The following is a 21,875-nucleotide window of genomic DNA, read 5'->3' on the forward strand; positions in this document are numbered from 1 at the left end:
TACATGATAACTTCTTAAGTTTTCTGTCATTATGTTGTTTTTGGTTATTTTTGTCTTGCACTCTCCATTTCCTGAATAGTAGAATTTACTGTAGTCCACCAACTCCAACACCCATCAGCCCCAGCCAGCATGGTCGGAGATTATGGGAGTTGTAGTCAAATAACAATGGGAGGGTCACAGGTTGGGGCAAAAGATCCCAACTTCACATATAAGCTGATGGGGTCTGAGCTAATGGTGACTGATGAAGAAAGAGATGTTGGGGCTGTGGTGGACAACTCGATGAAAATTCTGATCCAGTATGTGGCTGCTGTGAAAAAGGCAAATTCCATGTTAGTACAATTAGAAAAAGAATTGGAAATAGATGTGCCAATAAAATAATGCCCTCACGCAAATGTAGGGTGCAACCACACTTGGAATACTGTTTACATTTCTGGCCACCACATCTAAAAAATGATAATGTAGAGTTGGAGAAAGTGAAGAACTAAAATGATCAAGGGGCTGTCCTGCCCATAAACTTAGAAAGTAGGGGCATCCAAATTATCTCTAAAGCAGAACACTTTGCCTGGTAGAGAAATGTGTCCTGGATAAAGGATTATCCTTTGATGCTCTAACTTGGATTCCTGCATTGAGCAGGGGGTTGGACTCAATGGCCTCATAGGCCCCTTCCAACCCTACTATTCTATGAGTCTATGATTCTATGATTCTATGATTCTATACCTACTCCTTTACATAGAATCATAGAATAGTAGGGTTGGAAGGGGCCTATAAAACCATCGAGTCCAACCCCCTGCTCAAGGCAGGAATCCAAGTCAAAGCATCCCTGACAAGTGGCTGTTGAGCCTCGTATTGAATGCCTACAGTGTGGGAGAGCCCACCACCTCCCTAGGTAATTGGTTCCATTGTTTTATTGGTCTAAGTGAGGAAATTTTTCCTGATGTTCAGCTGGAATCTGGCTTCCTGTAACTTGAGCCCATTATTCCGTGTCCTACACTCTGGGATGATTGAGAAGAGATCCTGGCCTTCCTGTCTGTGACAACCATTCAAGTGCTGGAAAAGCACTATCCTATCTCCCCTCAGTCTTCTCTCCTCAAGGCTAAACATGCCCAGTTCTTTCAGTCTCTCCTCATAGTGCTTGGTGTCCAGTCCCCTGATCATCTTCATTGCCCTTCTCTGAACCCTCTCCAGTTTGTCTGCATCCTTCTTAAAGTGTGGTGCCCAGAACTGGACACAGTACTCCAGATGAGGCCTAACCAATGCTAAGTAGAGGGGAACTAGTACTTCATGGGATTTGGAAGCTATACTTCAGTTAATGCAGCCCAAAAGAGCATTGTCTTTTTTGCAGCCATATCACATTGTTGGCTCATATTCAGCTTGTGATCTACAACCATTCCAAGATCCTTCTCATTTGTAGTATTGTTGAACCAGGTATCGCCCATCTTGTAACTGTGCATTTGGTTTCTTTTTCCTAGGTGCAGAACTTGGCATTTATCCCTATTAATTTTCATTATGTTGTTTTCTGCCCAGTGCCCCAGCCTATCAAGATCTCTTTGAATTCTGTTTCTGTCTTCCAGGGTATTAGCTATCCCTCCCAATTTTGTGTCATCTACAAATTTGATCAGCATTCCCTGTACCTCCTCATCCAAGCCATTAATAAAAATGTTGAAGAGCACTGGGCCCAGGACTGAGCCATGGGTCGAGACTCACCTGGGGCGGATCTTCCAGGCGGTGGCGACTCCGGTGGCAGCTTCGGCGGCGGTGGCGGCCGGTCTTCTGACCGGCTGCCGCCGCCGCCATTTCCACTCTGGTAAAAAAAAAGAAAGAAAAAGAAAGACGTGATAGGCTATGTAAAGATTTACGTAGCCTATCATGACTAGGTTTTTTTTTAAAAAACAGAACGTGATAGGCTACATAAATCTTTACATAGCCTATCATGGCTAGGTGGGTTAAAAAAACCCCAAACACCGCGTATGCAAATGGCGGCAGCTACGGCCGCCGCCATTTGCGTTCCTTATTTTTGCCCTCTTAATCTACGTAAATATTTACGTAGACTATGATGGCGAAAATCAAGGGGAACGCAAATAGCATAGCGGGCGCTATTTGCATCCCTTTTTGATTCCCCGTTTTAGCCTACGTAAATATTTACGTAGGCTAAAACAGGGAACCAAAAAGGGACGCAAATAGTGCCCGCTACGCTATTTGCGTTCCCCTTGATTTTCGCCGTCATAGTCTACGTAAATATTTACGTAGATTAAGAAGGCAAAAATAAGGAACGCAAATGGCGGTGGCCATAGCCGCCGCCATTTGTGTATGCATTTTTTTTTTTTTTAAACTCAGAGCCCTCCGTGGCCGGAAATCCAGCTGCGGACGGCTCTGGCCGGGCTGGCTGCTCCGCGGAGCTGCCGCAGAGCACAGCCGGCTGTGGAGGATTCCGGGGGGGAGGAACAGAGCACCTCCCCCCCGGTGAGGATTCCGGGGGGAGGGACGGAACGCCTCCCTCCCACCATCAACATAATCCGTGAACAGGTAAGTGACTTTCGTACATCCCTAATAGGGCTGTGCATAGAACCCCTCCCCGCTTCACTTCAAATGCCACTTTGGACCTTCCAAAGCAGCCCTGCTTTGCTTCAGTCTGATTTGGACCCAATCCACTTTGCTTCAGATTTGGATCTGAAGTGAGATTCGGATATCTGAATTATTCCAATTAGACTTTTCCCATTGACTTGCATTGGAAGACAGAAATGGCCAGAACTTTTTCAGTTTTTATGATAAAAACATGAAATTTGGGGGCTTGGTAGCCCCCATGGAGTTGATTCCACCTACCAAATTTCAGACAGTTTGTCTCAGTCGTTTTTGTGCTAGACATAGGTAAAATGTGCTGTTCTTGAACCAAAGGTCATAAAGAAATAATCAGAGAAGTTAGGTGTTTAAGCGGTGATTAGGAGGTGGTCACTATCCCTAATCTCTGGTGTAGTGTTAAATTTAAATAATATGTTAATGTGTAGTGCTTTGCCACACACTGTTTGCTTGACTACAACACAAGCACGCACACACACACATAAGAGCAAAAGAAGAGCAAATACAGAAGTACCTACAAGCAAAGAACATTTAATTTTTTTTAGGGAAAAGATATAGAGTTCAAAAATGGGAAGGGAAGAAATCCAGGAATTGAGAAGGGTGGGGTGGGGGATTCAAGAACAAGGAAAAGAAAGTACTATATGTGTGTGTGTATAACCTAGAAAGAAAGAAAGAAAGAAAGAAAGAAAGGGAAAATTACTAAGAAATGGTTGAATTGAGAAGGGGGGGCAAAGAATAAGGCAAGGCAGGAAACCAAAGTACTTTTTAATTGTTTTTTTTTAAAATAAACAATCTAGAAAGAAAGAGAAAGAAAGAAAGAAAGAAAGAAAGAAAGAAAGAAAGAAAGGGAAAATGGTTGAATTGAGAAGGGCTGGGGTGGGGGAGAACAAGGCAAGGAAAGGAGGAAACTAAAGTATTTTTAAAGTGTTTTTGGTTTTTTAAGTAAAGAATCTAGAAAAGAAAGAAAGGGAATAGTTGAATTGAGAAGGGCTGGGTGGGAAAGAAGAAGAATGACAAAGCTGCAGTACAACAAACACACACACACCACAGATCTAGCCAACTAACCAACTCTGACCAGCTCTCTCTCTGACAATGAAACAAACCCAGGCTGATCTCCAATATATACGGTAATCCCCCCCCCCTCCACCACTGTCACAGAGTCCTGGGTTAAGTTCAGCCTTAATTCGGCAACTAGAGTTGCCATTTGCCAAAGCTCACTCCCTCTTCCTCCTCTCCCCCTTCCCACTTCCGTACTTTTCCTTGCCCCTTCCCTGATCTTTCACAAGTTGATACGTTTAGAGACAAGCTGTCTGGGTTTCAGAAGGCATCAGAATAGCTCTGAATCTCCAAGATGGACCGAGGTGCTTTGGCGGTGACCTGCTTCTCTTTGGACAACCTTGGTGCTGGTCTGATACACTTTGGATCTCACCGAGGGCCCCCACCCCCCCAAGCAGCCTGATTTGCTTCAGTATTCAGATTCTGCATTGATGCGATGCACAACCCTAAAAAATGCCACTATATTCTGGGTTAAAGGCCTTACTGCCAGTTACTACAGAGAAACGTTTCAGCCTTTTAGAACGGGGATCAAACTGCACAAAAGGTGGGAAGCCAGCAAATGATTGGTGGTTCTAGGAAAAGGGGTGGGGCCAAGGGAAGGGGGCATGGCCTCTGGCAGGACCCTGGAGGACTGGACTGAGAACCTCAGAGGGTTGGATTCTGCACTCCTGATATGGACTGCATGGTCCCTTGGGGCAGATACCTGTCTTCTTAAATTTCTGCTATTCTGGAAAACTCCATTATCTTGAGGGTACTAAAATAAATATACTAGTAAAACATACAATAATGTAAATAAAGTAAAATAATATAGAAATAAAGCTCTTAGTAAAGTAAAAGTGGATTGGGATGTAGCATGTCTGATCATGAATTAAAAGGAGTTCTGCATTTGCTACATGAGCAGAAAAGCAGTTGTGTCTACTAAAGCAATCAAGCACTGACTGAATGAAACAGATTATCTAGATCCGTTTCAAATAGGCTTCAGGTTGGTTTTGGAATGGAAACTGCCTTGGTTGCCCTGTGGGATGACCTCTGACAGGAGATGGACAGGGGGAGCGTGACCCTGTTGATTCTCCTGGACCTCTCAGCAGCTTTCTAGAAAGTGGTGCTGGGGGATTACTGCTCTGTGCCTTGGCAATTATGCTATGGGGTTTCACAGGACTCTATTTTATCCCCTATGCTGTTCAACATCTACATGAAACCTCTGGGGGAGGTTATCCAGAGGTTTGGGCTGAGGTGCCATCAATATGCAGATGACACCCAGTTCTACCTCTCTTTCTCATCAAACCCAGGTGAGGCAGTGGCTGTTCTGAATCAGTGCCTGGGCATGGTAATGGACTGGATGAGGGCCAATAAACTGAAACTCAATCCAGACAAGACGGAGGTACAGTTAGTGGGTGGTTTGTCTTCCCAGCTTGGTTATATTCAACCTGTTCTGGAGGGGGTTGCACTCCCCCTAAAGGATCAGGTTTGTACTTTGGACCCAGAACTGTCACTTGAGGCCCAGGTGAACTCAGTGGCATGGAGCACTGTTTTATCAGTTTAGGCTGTTATACCAACTACACCCTTATCTGGACAGAGATAGCCTAGCTACAGTTCTCTGTGCTCTGATAACTTCTCGTTTGGATTACTGCAATGCGTTATACGTGGGGCTGCCTTTGAAAATGGTCTGGAAACTTCAGCTGGTCCAAAATAGGGCAGCAAGATGGTTAACAGGGACTGGCCAATGAGATCACATTATGCCAGTACTTTTCCAGCTGCACTGGCTGCCAGTCCATTTCTGGGCCCAATTCAAAGTACTGGTTTTAACATTCAAAGCCCTTAATGGCTTGGGGCCAGGTTATCTAAAGGAGTGCCTCCTCCCATATGTGCCTGCTCAGACCCCAAGATCATCCTCAGCAATCCTTCTCTGTGAGACCTTGCCAAAGGAAGTGAGGTGGGTGGCTACCAGGAAGAGGGCCTTTTCTGCTGTGGCACCCAGGCTGTGGAATGAGCTCCCTAGAAAGGTTTACTTGGCACCTATGTTGTATTCCTTCCAGCCCATGTGAAGACCTTTTTATTCTCCCATTTTAGCATTTTAGCTTCCTAGTCTTTTAGCTTTGGTGTTTTAAATCTTTATTTTAAATCTCTGCATTGCTGCTGCTAGGTTTTATTCTGGTTGTATTGTTATATTGTGGTTTTAATGCTTTTATATTTTATATTGTTTTATCCTGTGCATTTTGGTTTTAATTTTTGTGAACTGCCTAGAGAGCTTTGGCTATTGGGAGGTATAGAAATAAATAAATAAATAAATAAAGCACGTGTCTACCCCTGAGTTATGGTCCCTTCCGCAACGGCAAAGTCTGCTCTGTGGAAGAAATGCATACAGATAGTCTTGCTTGGAATGTGGAGCATGGCTCCTTGCACTGGGTGTCAAATGTCACTGTGTCCTGGTTCACACGTAGTGGCTAACTATGGGCCTGTTTGCACATAATGACAACCCATTGGTTAAAATACCAATGGGTTGTCATGTACAAGCAGGGTCAAGTGAGTGCACTGCCTGCTTTCACCCCCAAACACACAAAAATTACAGGCTGGTTAGCGTAACGTCTGTTCCATGTAAATTGGCTGAAAGCACTATCACAGATAAGATTAGAAAGCATATAGAAGGAGAAGCCCCGCTGAAAAAGAATCAACATGGCTTCTGCAAACGTAAGTCCTGTCTCACTAACCTTTTAGAGTTCTTTGAGAGTGTCCATAAACATGTGGACAGGGGACAGGGGTAATCTGGTAGATATTGTCTACTTGGACTTCCAAAAGGCTTTTGACAAAGTCCCTCACCAAAGACTCCTGAGCAAATTTAGCAGTCATGAGATGAGAGGACAGGTCCTCTTACAGATGAATAACTGGTGAAAGAACAGGGAGCAGAGAGTGGGATAAATGGTAAATTCTCCCAATGGAGGGATGTAAATAGTGGGGTCCCAGAGGGCTCTGTATTGGGACCAATGCTTTTCAGCTTGTTCATAAATGATTTGGAATTAGGAGTGAGCAGTGAAGTGGCCAGGTTTTCCAAGGATACCAAATTATTTAGGCTGGTTAAAATGAAAAGGGATTGTGAAGACCTCTAAAGATCACTCCAAATTGGGAGAATGGGCATCTAAATGGCAAATGTGGTTCAATGTAAGCAAGTGTAAAGTGATGCAGATTAGGCTGAAAAATCGCAGCTTCAAGTATAACAAGATGGGATCTGAGCTAGCAGGGATGGATGAAAAAAGAGATCTTGGGGTTGTGGTGGACCTGTCATTGAAAACATCAACCTAGCGTGTGGCTGCTATAAAAAAAGGCAAAATCCATGTTAGGCATAGTCAGGAAAGGAATCGAGAATAAAACTGCCAATATCATACTCTCCTTATACAAAGTATACTGTGACCACCTTTGGAATACTCTGTACAGTTCTGGTCACTGCACCTACAAAAAGATATTGTAGAGGTGGAAAAGTGCAGAAAAGGGCAACTAAAATTATCAAGGGGCAAGATTAACCCCCATGAGGAGTTACATCAGCTGGGATTGTTTAGTGTAGAAAAAAGACAATTATTGGGAGATGTGAAAGAGGTGTATAAGATTTAGGAATGTCCAGCGTGGGAAATCTGGCTCTCTTGAGGCTTGACGGATTTCCCTAGAGCCCCAGGTTGGCTTGCATTGTGAGCCAAGCCAAGTACTCTCAACCAAAATGGGAGGACTCCCAGCCCTAGTGCGCAGTTCTATCCTTCTCCCTCTCTATATCCATATCTATATCCATGTCTATATCTATGTACAGAGAGGGAGAGAGAGGGAGAGAGAGAGATCAGCCCAGCTGACTGCATTTTCTGACTCTCCCTTTCGGGGTGGCTATGGGGACAGTCATGATCAGTCCCTGCAAAATTTACCCCCACACCACTGAGCAGGACCCCTTTTTTAAATTCTTCTGATATCTGCTAGAAGTACAATTCAATCCACAAGCTGAACCAAAACATTCCTCTTAATACTGTGGTACATAGAACTGTTATATTGCTTACTTTGAACTCATATTAAGTATATTGAATTGCATTTCAGTCTGGTCCTGGAAAATATTGTTTAGTGCCTTAGAGGTGATGGGTGTGCATTGTTTTGCTTGTGTTCCTGGAAAGGCTGTAGCTGGTGAAAAATTGTGTTCAGTATGAGAGAAAGTCCTGGTCTACACTGGTAGCAGGATGAACTGATGTCTGGATGTAGAAAGTTTGGCCCATATCATTGCCGAGTGCAGGTTGAGTCTACCATCTTGAATCTCTTCCCCACACTCCAATAATACAGCCCCTGCAAGGAAAAAAATCTCACACATTAGGGACAAAGGTTTTAGCACTTTTCATTCCTTGTTGTGGTAGCTGTGTACAGGGAGATTTTCCTATAGGTTACAAAACATGGATCCCTCATTGAAGCCTGAAGGTGGAGTCTATTCCCTGGCCTCAGGCTCTAGCATCTCATTCCTACCTAACTTTGCTGCATGAGAACATCCAACATAAGGATGACCAGAAGTAATTGCCAGCTGTGCATCTTGGGCTAGATCGATACTACTGCTTTATAGCGGTATTGAAGTGCACTGATAACCATTGAGGCACATTACACATTTGATGTATCGCTTCTGTAGTGTTATTTCCTGCTTTTTATTCAACATTATCCAATATACTGCAACAAATGTCACTGTGTGTCCTGCGAGGTATAAATTCACAAGAGGGATATAGCATCACCATGATATAGCGTTACCATGATATGACTCAAGGTGTAGATCTGGCCTAGGTAATTTTAGACCTGGGACTTAATGGTCTTACGGGGAGGCCTTTTAGACAGTCATATGTATTACTTGCCATCTCCCAATAGTGTTAAGGCTCCAATTTGCTGAGCCCTGACCTCTGCAGCTCCCCTCAGAACCATACCCAGGCACCTAACCCAAATGCTTCATGCATGTCTGCAGCCTAGTCTTCTTCGAACCACAGCCCTTGAGTCCCCCACTGGGTGGACTTTGGAGAGATCAATCTTATGGCTGCTAGACAGCAGCTAGACGGCCATAGGATTGTTCGGTTCTGAGGTCAGTTCCCAGAAAACTGCCTCCCTGCCCCCACTGCCTTGTAGGCAGTGTGGATCATCCCTGGAGCACGGAGTAGGGCAAAGGGGGGAATTCCCCGGGACAGAGAGGGGCGGGCAGTGCAGAAGTGCCAGTATGACACTTCCTATGTGTCATCCGGCTTCTCCCCCACCACTCCGAAGTCCCATTGCTAGACAGCCAAAATCAGCTGTCTAGCCATGAATGCAGGGCAGCTGGAGCCCGGAGCGCTGGATAGGTGGTCGCCTCTGGGTTCAGAGGTGGCTAACTATCTGCATAGGATCGTGCCTGAAGCTAATTTTCCCCAACATTTGAACCTGGTGCATGGATATCTACATTTTCCATTTTGCTTTTTGCTACGTCTATTTGATTTAGTGGGGTTTGTTTGCAACAGATGAATTAATTACTGACAGTTTGGGATTCATTGAAGTGCATTTTGTGGCTAATTTCCCCAAAGCAATCATTGTACAATTTTGAGTGTAATAATAAAATACCCTCTGTTTTCAGAGGTGTGTGTGTGTGTGTGTGTGTGTTTTTAGGTCACCTCTGCAAAGACACACAATTGCCAAAGTTAAATGGTCCATTGATGAGTGGATCTCAGAACGTGTGCAAGCTTGTACACGTGTATGGATAGGACATTAGTTAACAATGGGTAGAAAAACTAAAGCTCAATTCTCTGCATGATTCCTTGGAAATAAAGTAAATAAAGGCTGAGAGCAACACAGTCGTGCACTATGAGATTCATCAAGTGAGACTACAGCCGGTAACAGGATGGAGAAGTTGGGATATTGGCCATTGTTTACATCAGTCTCTGTCAGCAACTTGGTGCCCTCCAGATATAACAACATACAAACATATGAAGTGTGAGACTAGGCATTGCATACCTATGTAGGCATTGCATACATAATATACATACATACATACATATATACATAATACATACATAAATGTAGGCATTGCATACATTTGATTGTATGTGTTACCAAGTACATATCAGCATTTATGTGTCCACATTATATATCAGGTTTTAGGTGAATGGGTTTCTGCAGTATGAGCTGATAGGCTCCAGCAAGGCCATGAGCTGTGGAGGACTAGCGGTCTCAGAAAGGATTCCATAAGCACTTCTGCAAACTGGGTGAAGAGGCCCTCACAGTAGGAGATCAACGACTGCCGTGTCTGCGGTTACAGTGTCCTGTAGAACAATGGCTCGAAAGTGCCCTTGTAACATCCTGTGGAATACCAAGTAGGTCTGTGGCCAGCTCACCCTGGAGCATTGCACCCTCAGCAATAAGGCTGTCTCGTGACTTGTGAGTCAGCAGTCTGCATTGCCTGTGGATTAATGTATGTGGGTCCACAGCCAAACTGGTTGCGAGGCAATGTTGGGACAGTGGACTAAGGGTCAAAGGCCATGTGACGACTGTGGACTAATGGATATAAAAGTGGGTTTGGGTTCAGCTCAACTCAGAGTTCTCACAACATCAGGATGGCGCACACCTTGAGCCCCCATAAGCTCTGGAGCAAAGTCTCACTGGGTGGGGTTGGCCCCCCATTGTAGTGAATGGTGAGTATGATTGCTTAGGGACCAAATTCTATTGAAAAGGTGTCTGATATCTGTGACTTGAAGTGCAAATTCTCCATATGCTAATCAATAACACAATGTAAGACTAGTAGAGCTCTTGTGTGCAGCCTCTTTTCTCCAACCCTTTATAGATTCCTGGCCTGATTAGGACCGAACACCCTATATCAGACAGATGTGGTCACAGAAGAGCCATGCTGGGTCAGAGCAAGGTCCATCTAGGCCAGCATTATGCTTACACAGTGGCCAAACTGCTGCCCTTTGGAAACCCACAAGAAGGACAGGAGTGCAATCGCATCCTCCCGCTTAGGCTCCCCTGCGACTAGTGTAAATAGGCATGTTGCCTCCAATACTGAAGGTACAATATAGTCATTGGGACTAGTTGCCTTTGATAGCATCCTCCTCCATGAATTTCTCTAATGCTCTTTCAAAGCCATCCAAATTGGTGGCCATTACTACATCTTGCAGTTGTGCACTGTGTGAAGAGGTCCTTCCTTTTATCTCTCCTGAATCTCCCACCAATCAATTTCTTGGGTTGACTCAGGGATATGGTATTCTGAGAGAGGGAGAAAAAATGTCTCCCTCTCCACTTCCTCCACACAGTGCAAAATTTTGTACACCTCTGTCATGTGTCCCTTTACTTGCCTTCTTGGAGTGTAGTTCCCATAATCCTCACCCATTGGCCATGGTGGCTGGGGCTGATGGGAGTTGTAGTCCAAATCATCTGGAGGGCACCAGGTTGCTTACCCCTGAATTAGATCTTTCTATCAAGCTACGTTCCATATCTGTGCGCCATTCTTCCAGAAGGATAAGCAGCTCAGACAATGCCGAGGTTGGCACATCATAACAACCCAAACTCCTCCCTCGAGAACCCAGAGGTCTGGATTCAGATATCATAGTAAACAACCCAGGAGCAAAGTGCTCCTGGGTTGGTTATTGCCATGGGACAGGCGCACTTGCAGCAGCCAGGCCATGGTCTTGCTTCTGCTCGTGTCTCTACAGCCCACAACCTGTTAACTGTGGGATCTCATGACACGCAAATCTGCTCAATGTCCTCTTTCCCCATTGGGAAGCTGTGTCATATTTGAAAACAGAATGCTCCAAATATTGTATTTTGCTACCCCACAGGAAAAGTTCACAGGAGATGCTGGAGAACAGAAGCAAGGCAGCTAGAATGTTTATAGGACTTCAATTTTTAAAAAATTAAGTAAGCCTTTGTAGCTCACTAAGTGGAAACAACGAAATGTGATGAATTGCTGGAAACATTTCTTTAAAATGGCCATCATATATTAGGTTTTTCTTGCTCCACAACCTAAGGACCGTAATACAATGTTGCTTCTTTGCTGTAAAAAAGAAGAGCTGAAGAAGCAATAAACTGAGTTGAATGCAGCTCGGTTAAGGGATCCATGTTGCTTTAGCAGGCCCATGCCATATGTTCAAAAGAGGAGCTTTCAGCTCTAGAGCTTCTCAACACCAGGCTTTTATTCTGCACCTTTCCTGGGGCTTCTGCTTCTGGATTCCTTGCGGGATTAAGATTGGCTCCTTTACATGTGTGTGTGTGTGTGTGTTTTTACAGTCTCTTTCTTTCTTTCTTTCTTTCTTTCTTTCTTTCTCTGAAAGTTCTATATGTTTCATTATATAGCTTCTAGATGGTGCAGTGGTATTCCAGAATATCAAAGCTGCAAAGCATGAGAGCTTCAAAGCATGATAAAAATGTATTATCACATTTTCCCTGTTAAGGATTTCCCTGAGAGCCAGTGTGGCGTAGTGGTGAGAGTGCTGGACTGGGAGCCGGGAGATCCAGGTTCTAGTCCCCACTTGGCCATGGAAGCTCACTGGGTGACTTTGGGCCAGTCACAGACTGTCAGCCCAACTTACCTCACAGGTTTGTTGTTGTGAGGATAAAACGGAGAGGAGGAGGATAATGTAAGCCTCCTTGGGTTCCTTGCAAGAGGAAAAAAGGTGGGCTATAAATGCAATAAATAAATAAATAAATGGATAAAGCCACTGTAATGGGCAGAAAGCATGGGAGAGGAACAAGAGGTTGACGACGTCATGTAAAGGACCACAAAAAACTGTGAGTGACCAATCACAAGAGCGCAATAAAAACCTCATATAGAGAAGCCCATACCCCCAAATACACAGTTCCCTCTCCATTCTTCTGCATAGTTTGCACATAATCGCTGCAGGGTCTGTTGCTCTTCAGGACAAGGGCACCTGTTCCCCAACACTCAAAGCACAAAATATTTTACCAAGGAAAATACAAAGCCTCACTCAAACAGCACAGGCATCGCTACTCCGCTTGCTCTGAAGAATGTTGCTGAATCATGCCATCTTTTGTGAGCTTCTTTTTACTTTCTTGAAAATAAAGCTCATCCAATAATTTCTTTTTCTTAAGGTGCATTTGTGTCCCTCCCAAGGGCAATATCAGCCTCTGGGACTGGGGCTGGTTGGGATGGAGGGAAAGAGTGCATCAGAGTCCAGGGTCAGACCACACCGTTAGCCCAGCCTACTCCAACCTGGTGGCCTCCTGCTGTTCCACACTATGTTTTCCAGCATGCCTGAGAATTGCCCATGCTGGCTAGGGCTGATGGGAGTTAAAGTCCAAAACCTCTGGAGGACACCAGGTTGCTTACTCCTGAGTTAGATAACAAATGCAATCAGGAGTGCATTTTGGGGAAAAGCTCTCATGACCCCAAATTTGTGTTCATGGTTGAAAAAAAATGTGCACTTCTAAAAATGCACATTAAAAAAAATAAATTTCCACATCTCAGTTTATAGGTGAAAGTTCAAATATGTATGTGCACTTCCAAAAAATGCACATTTCTTTCTGCTGGAATGAAAACAAAAACAGATTGCTATTGAACGTGGGAGTGAGGTCACCTGAGTTTCAAAGTGGAGTGCAGAGAATTACAGTGATCCGGAACGTCGCTGGATTTCCCATTCCCATTTGGATCCAAACTAGAATGAACTAGTTACCAATTTAATAGGTGCAGCGCTTTCTTTTTTGCAGGCTCTGTACTAGCTGATGATGTGTGCCTAACTGGTATGTACTACTGGAGCGTATCCTCCACAATGAACATTTCAGTTTGCTTCGATGTCCGTGAAATACTAATAGGCAGAACGAAAAGCTAGTTTTGAAATGCATGATCACCTGTCCCACCCATGATGGCCAAATGTTTAGTCTACAGCTCATGACAAAGGAACAATGCGGACATGAATTTAACTGCTGAAGGAAAATATTTTTGTACGTGCAACAAAAGAAACATGATATTGTTATTTTGAACTGATTTAGATATTAAAAGCGTTTATCATTATGTATGTATGTACACACACACACACACACACACACAGAGAGAGAGAGAGAGAGAGAGAGAGAAGCAGAATAACTTTTAAAAGGAAAAATAATAAAAGCAGGATCTGCAACCATGTTCATGCCCAGCCAGCCATTCCGACTATAAATGCTGTAAGGTATCTGTTTCTGTACCCAATGTTCTTCTGTTCTTAGCATACTAAAGTATAAAAAGAGCTCTTGTGCAGTCAAATCCAGGCATTCACTCACCATGCTGAGGCTTCTCACCTTTGCCAGTGTCCTTTGTGGTAAGTATTTCTGAGCTAGAATGTCCTTGTGGGCTTGAAATCAGAGGTTCCACCCCCACTCCCATATTACATATGAAAGTGTTTTTTGCTTCTCCGCAAAAATTTATTCAGATATGAGGCTGCTTTATGGATGGTCCTATTTAGTCCACTTTGCTGCTCGGTACCAGGTGGGGCTCTTCCCCAGCACCTGCTTGCTGTGAGTCTTGGGCTGGACATGCCACTAGGGTGGCCATGTGCCCCACTTTACAGAGAACACTTCTCTATTTGAAGGCATCCCCTGATTAGCCTTAGCCAACATAGCCAATGGCAAGGGATGATGGACTTGTAGGCCAAAACATCTGGAGGGCCACAACTTGCCCACCCCTGCCCCATTTGAAGGGCTGTCTGGTCCAGGTTCAGTTGAAAGACAAAGACACATAGCAAGGAAGAGCAAGGGACCAGGAGATCCATACAGCTAAACTACCATGTGCAAATGTTATGTAGGTCACGTATCCTCTTTTGTCCTCTGTTTGGGTGATCTACGACTTTGGATACCAGGGCCTGGGAGCTTCTGCCTGCCACTGAGCCCCACTCCTTCACTCGAAAGGGGGCAGGACCAGTGACTGATGCTGAGCTCACCACATCTCTTGGTGGCTTCAAATAACTGGTCTTTAAGTCAAGAGCTGAATGTGCCAGTATGAGGCGAAGATTCTCTTGCAATAATGAAGACCTTCACCTCTGCTTTGTAGGAGTAGTTGCATTTGCTTCAGTTCCCTTTTCCTAGATCTGGCCTGTGGGGAACCTGTGGTCCTCTGGATGCTGTTAGACTCCAACTCCCATGAGCTCCAGCAAGCATGTTCAATAGTCGGGAATGAATGGAGTTGTAATCTAACCACATCTGGAGGGGCACAGGCTCCCCACTCCTGTCTGAGATTAACTGAACTTTTTTCATTAGTTTTAGTTTGTGTACTTTTTATATTCCTTTCCACCTAGATAAATGCAATTAATTGAAACCAATTCTCCAAAGCCTAGAACTTTTAAATGCCTTCTTTGTTTCATGGTGTCTAGAAAAGTATCCTGTGGCAGGAGGCAACATAGATCAGCCAAACATGTTTTCTCAAGTCAATAGCAAGCCACAGAATATTAGAAATTAAGTTATAATACTCTATTCAGGAATGCTTGATTCTTAACAAACAAAAATGCAGTTCTAATTTTCCCAGGTTTGTTGAAGTAGCCTTTAAAAAAAAAAATATAATGCTTTATGATAGATTTAATTGACTGCAAGGGCTGAGTCCATGGTAGGCATGTACAATACAAAATTACTTTCATGCTCCATTCCAGTTTTTATGGCAATCCAACAAAATAACCTTGCACCAATTTATCACCATGCAGTAGTGTATATTTCAGGTCCCTTCAGAAATGTGTTTCCTCCAATGATCATTGTCCTTTTCTGGATATTCAACAGGCCGTATTCTTCCAAACTGGCTTCTGAGGTCTGAAAGCACAAGTAAGAGACCCCATCTCATCCATGTGGAGTTGGGGCCAAGCCAGGCATTACTTGAATTGCATGGCTAGCAGCCACATCACTTAAAAAAGAAGTACTTGCAGGGAGAAGGAGGGCTATTTTCACTGGGGCTGCAGCGTGCCTGGAGGGCAGAGTAATCCTTGATTCATCAGCTGTTATCCTGATGAAAATTACACACATACCATCGTCAGTGCCACAATTAACTTTAGAAAAATGCCCCCCTTGGAGCTAACAAGAGGTCATTTATATGCCCGGTTTGGCCCTTTCATGGCTGGCATGCAAAATGCCAGAGGTGCTGCACACGTCCATAGCACCAGCTCATCACAGCTGGCATAGGCTGGATCCCACACACCCCTGTCCCTGTGGCTGCCAAGTGCAGAGTGGTGATGAGAACATATCCTCAAAGAAATGAGATTGGCTCATGCTTGGATTCCAGTTGGCTTTCTCATGAACAGCAGATGAGGAGATACATTTGTCTGGGCTACACCACTTCAGAGTATAGGTCAGCATTCATGTGATGGACTCCCCCCCCCCCCCAATGGATTCCTCCTACACATAAAAAATGCTCGTAACAGGGAGAAGGGAACGTCTCCCTGACACGTTAACCCCTCTTTATGCATTTAAAGAATGTCTGTGAGCATGAAGTGTGGAAGGCGTGGTTCTTCACGGGTTCAGCTTCACACGCTGAGAAGCCCTCTTCAGACCTTCTTGCTCAAGGTCAGGGGTTGAAGCATGTTGGCAGGAGGGCTCCCTGGCCAACGGAGGTGCAGGTCCGATGGCCCCACTAGATTTCAAGCTCACATGCATTCTTTGAACACATCATTAGGGCTTTAGATTTCTATGTGGCTTTTCTCTCTGTATGTGTGTGTGTGTGTGTATGTATATGTATGTATGTGTATATATATATGTATGTATGTACGTACGTACGCACGCACGCACGCACACATACACGCTGATGAGGGCAGAAACCACAATGTTGAACTCTGCATATATTTTGACATGACTCTGTTGTCAGTCTATCTGCCTTTGTTATATATCTCACCTTAAGACTGACTGCATCCATACTGGATCCAGAGCCTCCTTGATGCTTTGCTGTTGTGCCTCTTTACACCACTCTCTTTCTCACCACTCACATTCACAGAGAAATGCACAGAGAAGTGTTCTCGTGTGAGCGCCCTCCATCTGCAGTCATAAGCAGTCCAGAAACAGATTCTCACTCTGTCAGAACTGACACAGGGGGATCTCCCCGATTAGCGTTAATAGTCCGGGTCCAGACAAGATGACATTGTTCATCAATTTGTATTTCTCTTCCCTTGACTTGCTTTCATGGGTAATGTCAACTAATGGAAAAGTGGTTTCTAGAAAGCAGCCGACAGATGATTGAATGGGACCATATCCCACTGAACTCAATGTAATGCAAGCTGATGGTATCATCACCCAAAAATGTTACATGGACCCTAGTTTACATTACCTTCCAGTGATGCACGTAAGATGTGGTTGAATATGACTGACTCTTGGATTGTTTCCGTAGCCATTGAAGCACGTGGACGTGTCATTGGGGGCTTTGAGGCAAAGAAGAATTCTTGGCCATCACAGGTAAATACAATGCCTCCTTTCCAGATATTGAAGTTTCTTCCATCCTTTCGCATTTGAACTGGGGGGGGGGAGGGAGTGAAATAGTTGGGGATGCAATCCTGAAGAGAAAAAAATACGAGAGAAGGATAAAAGGTTTGGCAGCCCCTCTCTCGTCTTTCAGGTTCCACTTCTAGCCCTGTGTTCAAGGTTGCAGCCTGCCCTGGTTGCTTTTCATTTGATTTTGGTCATGTTAAGGCCATACATATAATGCCAAAATATGGGCCACTGATAATAGGAAGTGGTGCTGCATCATGACCAAAGCAAACAGGCAGCATCGGAGTGGCCAGAATTCTGAGAAATGAGAGAAAAGCTCTTACTGTAAATATGCTAGCCAGAAAACTAATTGTATCTGTTTGCCACGACTGGCAAGAAGATGATTAGCAGGCAAATTCTGTAATATACATGGTTTGAGGGACAAGGTCCGCTCTGCACTGCTGCAAAGCAAGTGGCTGCTGGTTCCCACTACACCTGCAGGTCTCCCCTGCCCACACAGCTTACTTTGAGCCAGGGCCCAGTGAAGGAACCCTACAAAAGTATCAAAATGGGGAGGGGCCCAAGAAGCAACCAGAGAACCTATGAAAAAGAGTAAATGATGTATATGGGGGTTGTGGTGCTGCCGAATGAAAAAACTATTCCAGACCTGATGGAAGGATTATTATTATTCTCTTTTTGGCACACTGGTGGAGAAAAGAATGCGGAATGCTGGGCCTCGGAGGTCACAGCACTCAAAGAGAAGAGGTGGCATTCATTTTCTCTGCACATTTTACCAGGGGCCACACTAAATGTGACATGAAGTGAATGAACGCCCTTAATGCACACGATCTGGGCAAATCTAAAGACCAAGCCATGGGGGTGGGTGGGAAGCATCGGGACCACAGGAAGTGGGGAGGGAGACTTTAATCCTTCCACACCTCCTTCATGGTCCTAACAAAAATCGCCCCCCAAGCTTCTGTGCACATTGGGAGGGAAGCTTTATTTGGGGGCTCTGTTGCCAATATACCCCCCCACAACCTTTTTCCCCTCAACTCCAGAGCTACTTTCCAAATCACAGTGTTATGCAAATTCCATAGCATTGTGTGAAGAGACTTCCCACTCCTGAGGATTTTGTATATCTCAGTGAAATGCTTACTGAATGGCCTTTGAGCTGGAGTTTCAACCCTATCAGCTTGGGAGGAGGGTGAAGATGGGTTCAAGACAGAGACAGAAACAAGCAGGAGAACAAAAACAGAGGCTTGAATTTGAGCAGCAAGGGAGAGGCTGAATTTGGAAATTGTCCCTTGAAACATGCTACCACATGTGGAAAGAGGGAATAAAGCAATAATACATCACTTTAAAAGACACACACACAGGCAACTGGGAAGCGACCACAAAACGTTAATAGAAATACATCTGTGGCTGTGTTCTCATGAGCTAAGTGGGGAGCCCTGGGTATTGGGGGCTCTTGGAGCAGGAAAGCCCCCCTCCTGCACTGTCCGCATGTGTTTCAGAACAGTATCTACGAAGCACCACGGCATCTTCCAGAAGGGTCTCATTCAGCGACGCCATACGGAGCGGCTGCTTCTCGGGTCAAAGCTAGTCACTCACCGGGGATGTGGGTGTTCTTTGGTCTTACGGGGGTCTCTGTTCCAGCTTCCCCATCACTTTAACATCTGTCGGTGTGAATAGTACAGGAGTTCAAGATTTCTGAGGACTTAGGTGGCAACCCTATCCGCACTTACCTGGGAGCTAGCCCCACTGAATTCAGCGGGGCTTACCTCTGAGCGGATGGGCATGGGACTGTGCTGCCGGAGTGTCTTCACTGAAAGTGCAGTTAGCTGGCTGTGTGCCACTTGCCTTTGCCATGTCAGCAGGTTCGAGGCGATAGATTCTTGCCTGGGCGCTCAAGAGGGGCCCAGGATGCGTGTGGGAGCAGGTCTCTTCTGAGCAAGAGCCACATCGTGAACACACACTGTTGGCCGTTTTCCCTGCCTGGCTTCCTTGATCAAAAGCAGCATTCAGACATGTGCCCATCTCATGCCCCCAGGCACACAAGCTTCTAGTGAAGCGTCTGCTGGAGCTGGCTCCCTCAGTCCCGGCTCCCAGGGCTGGCGTCAAACGTGGGCATGGTTGGGCACCTGCTGATGTTCCACACCGCAGCAGAGGCCCACTGACAAGAGCCCCCTGGAGTTGCTCCCCCTCTTCACCACTGCAACCTGTTGGATCCCCTGCCTCTCCCTCTGGCCCAGACAACGTGGTGGTGAGGAGGAGGAGCAGGAGACGCCACCGGCTGCTTGCACACTGGCTCCGTGCCTGCCTGCCAAGCAAGAAGTGGCAGCAATGATGGGAAAGAGGGTCAGGAGCAAGAACAGCTGGTGACAATGGTGGTGAGAGGTAGAGTCAGGGAGGGAGGGTCTCGTTGAGGGGGCCTTGCCCAGGGGCCCTCCGAAAGCTGGAACTGGAACTGCCTGCTGCAATTAATCTGGCTACAGATAGCCTTTAGTGCTCCTTTTGGCAGCAAGAAATGCAACTCCCTCTCATACCTCCCCATCTAGGTTTCCCTCCAGGTCTATGAGAATGATGGCTGGTTCCATCATTGTGGTGGGACATTGGTGCACCAAGACTGGGTGATGACAGCTGCTCATTGTGTAGACAGGTAACCGTGAGCTATACCTTCACTATCTTGACAGATCTTGTCCTTTTAATCAAGTGAAGTGACTTGTTGGGATGGAAGGTTAATGCTGGATAAGGTTTGTGGATTAGTCTTTCATCTTGTTTCTCTTGGAATGTGAAACAATAGGGAATGGTGCCTTTTCTTTTTTGGGGTTCTCTTTTCAAGTTGAAAGCCAGAGTGAGCCTCTGGGATAGAGCAGATTGGAAGGGATAAAACTGAATGAGCTACACTGGAGAGAGGAGGGGATAGCTCATGATGGTCCTAGTATGCAAGACCAATGTGGTCAGCTGGTTCTTCCAAAATCTGCTCCTCTTTTCCATTGCTTTTCATAAATTGTTTGAATTGGATGGCACATCCAATAATAATCTCATCATGTGCCAGAATGCAAAATTATTCCTTGTTCTATGGAGTGTCTTATTGGCTGTGTTGACCCACATTATATTTTCTGAATCACAGAGAGAGTCTCAAGCATGTCCTGGTGGATTTCATAAAATCATTCCATTGGCTATGTCTTACCAGGCTGTATAGACCAGGGGGAATCTTGTTTGTGTAAGACATCACCCACTGTGGAGCATGTTATACCGTGTCCAAATAACTGAATACCTGGGACACAATCCTGAGAATTCTTGTTCATTTTAATTTTTTTTTTCATTTTTAGAGGAAGTTTCTAGACCTCATGGTTTTGTAGTTGCCTGGAAACCTGGAGGAGGCTCTGCAGGAAGGTCCACCCTCTGAAGAAGGTGGAGCTTCTCTGTCCTGCATCAAGTGTTTGCCACTCCACTGCTGCCTGCAGTTAGTTCTCCCTCTGTTGGTCCATCCCTCACCCATTCACCCATCCTTCTCCCCTTGCCAGATGCTACTCTGTGGCAGGGTGGGGTAGCAAGCCTAGATTCTATGCAAAACATGGGAGCGCTTCATGCCAAACACTCAAACTTTGCTTTCTGCAATGGACTCATAGGATTCTGAGTACTGAGCTTGAGTTCTCTCGAAGAAGACCTTCACATTCCAGGGCAAAATATTAAAGCAGCCATGCCCTGAATCTGTCTGAGAAAAAGATGGGCTGCAAATCTTCCCCACTTAATGGTTCTTATGTCCATAAGTACAATGCTTTACTTCAGTATAAACTCCTTAATCAGTTGCTGTCCAAAATGAAAATGAATATTTTGCCCTTCAAAAGAACAGAAGGCAGAGGATTTCCATTGTGTAGCAGACCCCAGAGAAGGGGTGATGGGCTCCCTTACTACCTCTGGTGGAACTCAAGTTTCAAAAAAGGGGGAAACAGAACCACAGTAAAGGCACAAAAAGAGAGAAAGCTCTGGTGCTTATCTTGAGTTTCTCTCTCTTTTTGTGCCTTCCCTTACTACCTGACAATGAACCTCTTATTTCTTTCTGAGTACATCGTATCTTCTGTCAAATGTGGGAGGTTATTCATATATGATTGCGGAAAGATTCGGCAATGGCAACATAAATCAGTTTCATTTTCCTGCCCATTTATCTACAGAAACATGAATTTTCGTGTGGTTCTTGGTGACCACACGATAACTCATCATGAAGACATGGAACAGTACATAAATGTGGTGCGCATCTTTGTGCATGAAAATTGGATCAGTGAAAATTATGGTCGAGGGTAAGTGTGGTTGTGAAAACATTGCCCAAGTGCATAAAGCTGAACCATTTCAACAGGGTTCCAATATGTCCGAGATCCAAAGAGCTACTTTAGCTGAGAGTTTGGGCAGCACCAGTGAGATTTCAGACTCTGAACACACAAGGCTTTGATTGTGCCATTGCCCGGACTCATTCACAGAATTTTAGGTTCAGACATGGAGGAGATGATGACACCTTCTACTCATAACCCTCTTGTATTTTCCCAGTGGTTTCCCATTGCTTTTTCTTTCCACAAAGCAACCCGTTAAGGAGAAAAAGATGGAATACCTACAGTGTCTTCCAATTGGTAGTGCTGGGATCCCTCCACCTGAAAGCATCTGTGATCAGGTAGCAGGTAGGGCCAAGCTGGAGCTTCAGAACCTTGGATAGCCCCAAGCAGACCAGTTGTCCTGACAAAAGCCCTATTCAAAAGCTCGCCTGGGAGGAAGAGTCTGGCTCAAGACGGATTGATGTCCAGGCTGAAGCCCTCTTCGGAAGGAGCCCTCCACATGGAGTGGGAGTGGGACTACCCTCCTGGCCCTGG

Source organism: Heloderma suspectum, chromosome 2, assembly GCF_057233095.1.
Source record: "Heloderma suspectum isolate Gila_16-S chromosome 2, 16-S_ref, whole genome shotgun sequence".
In the NCBI taxonomy this organism is placed as follows: domain Eukaryota; kingdom Metazoa; phylum Chordata; class Lepidosauria; order Squamata; family Helodermatidae; genus Heloderma; species Heloderma suspectum.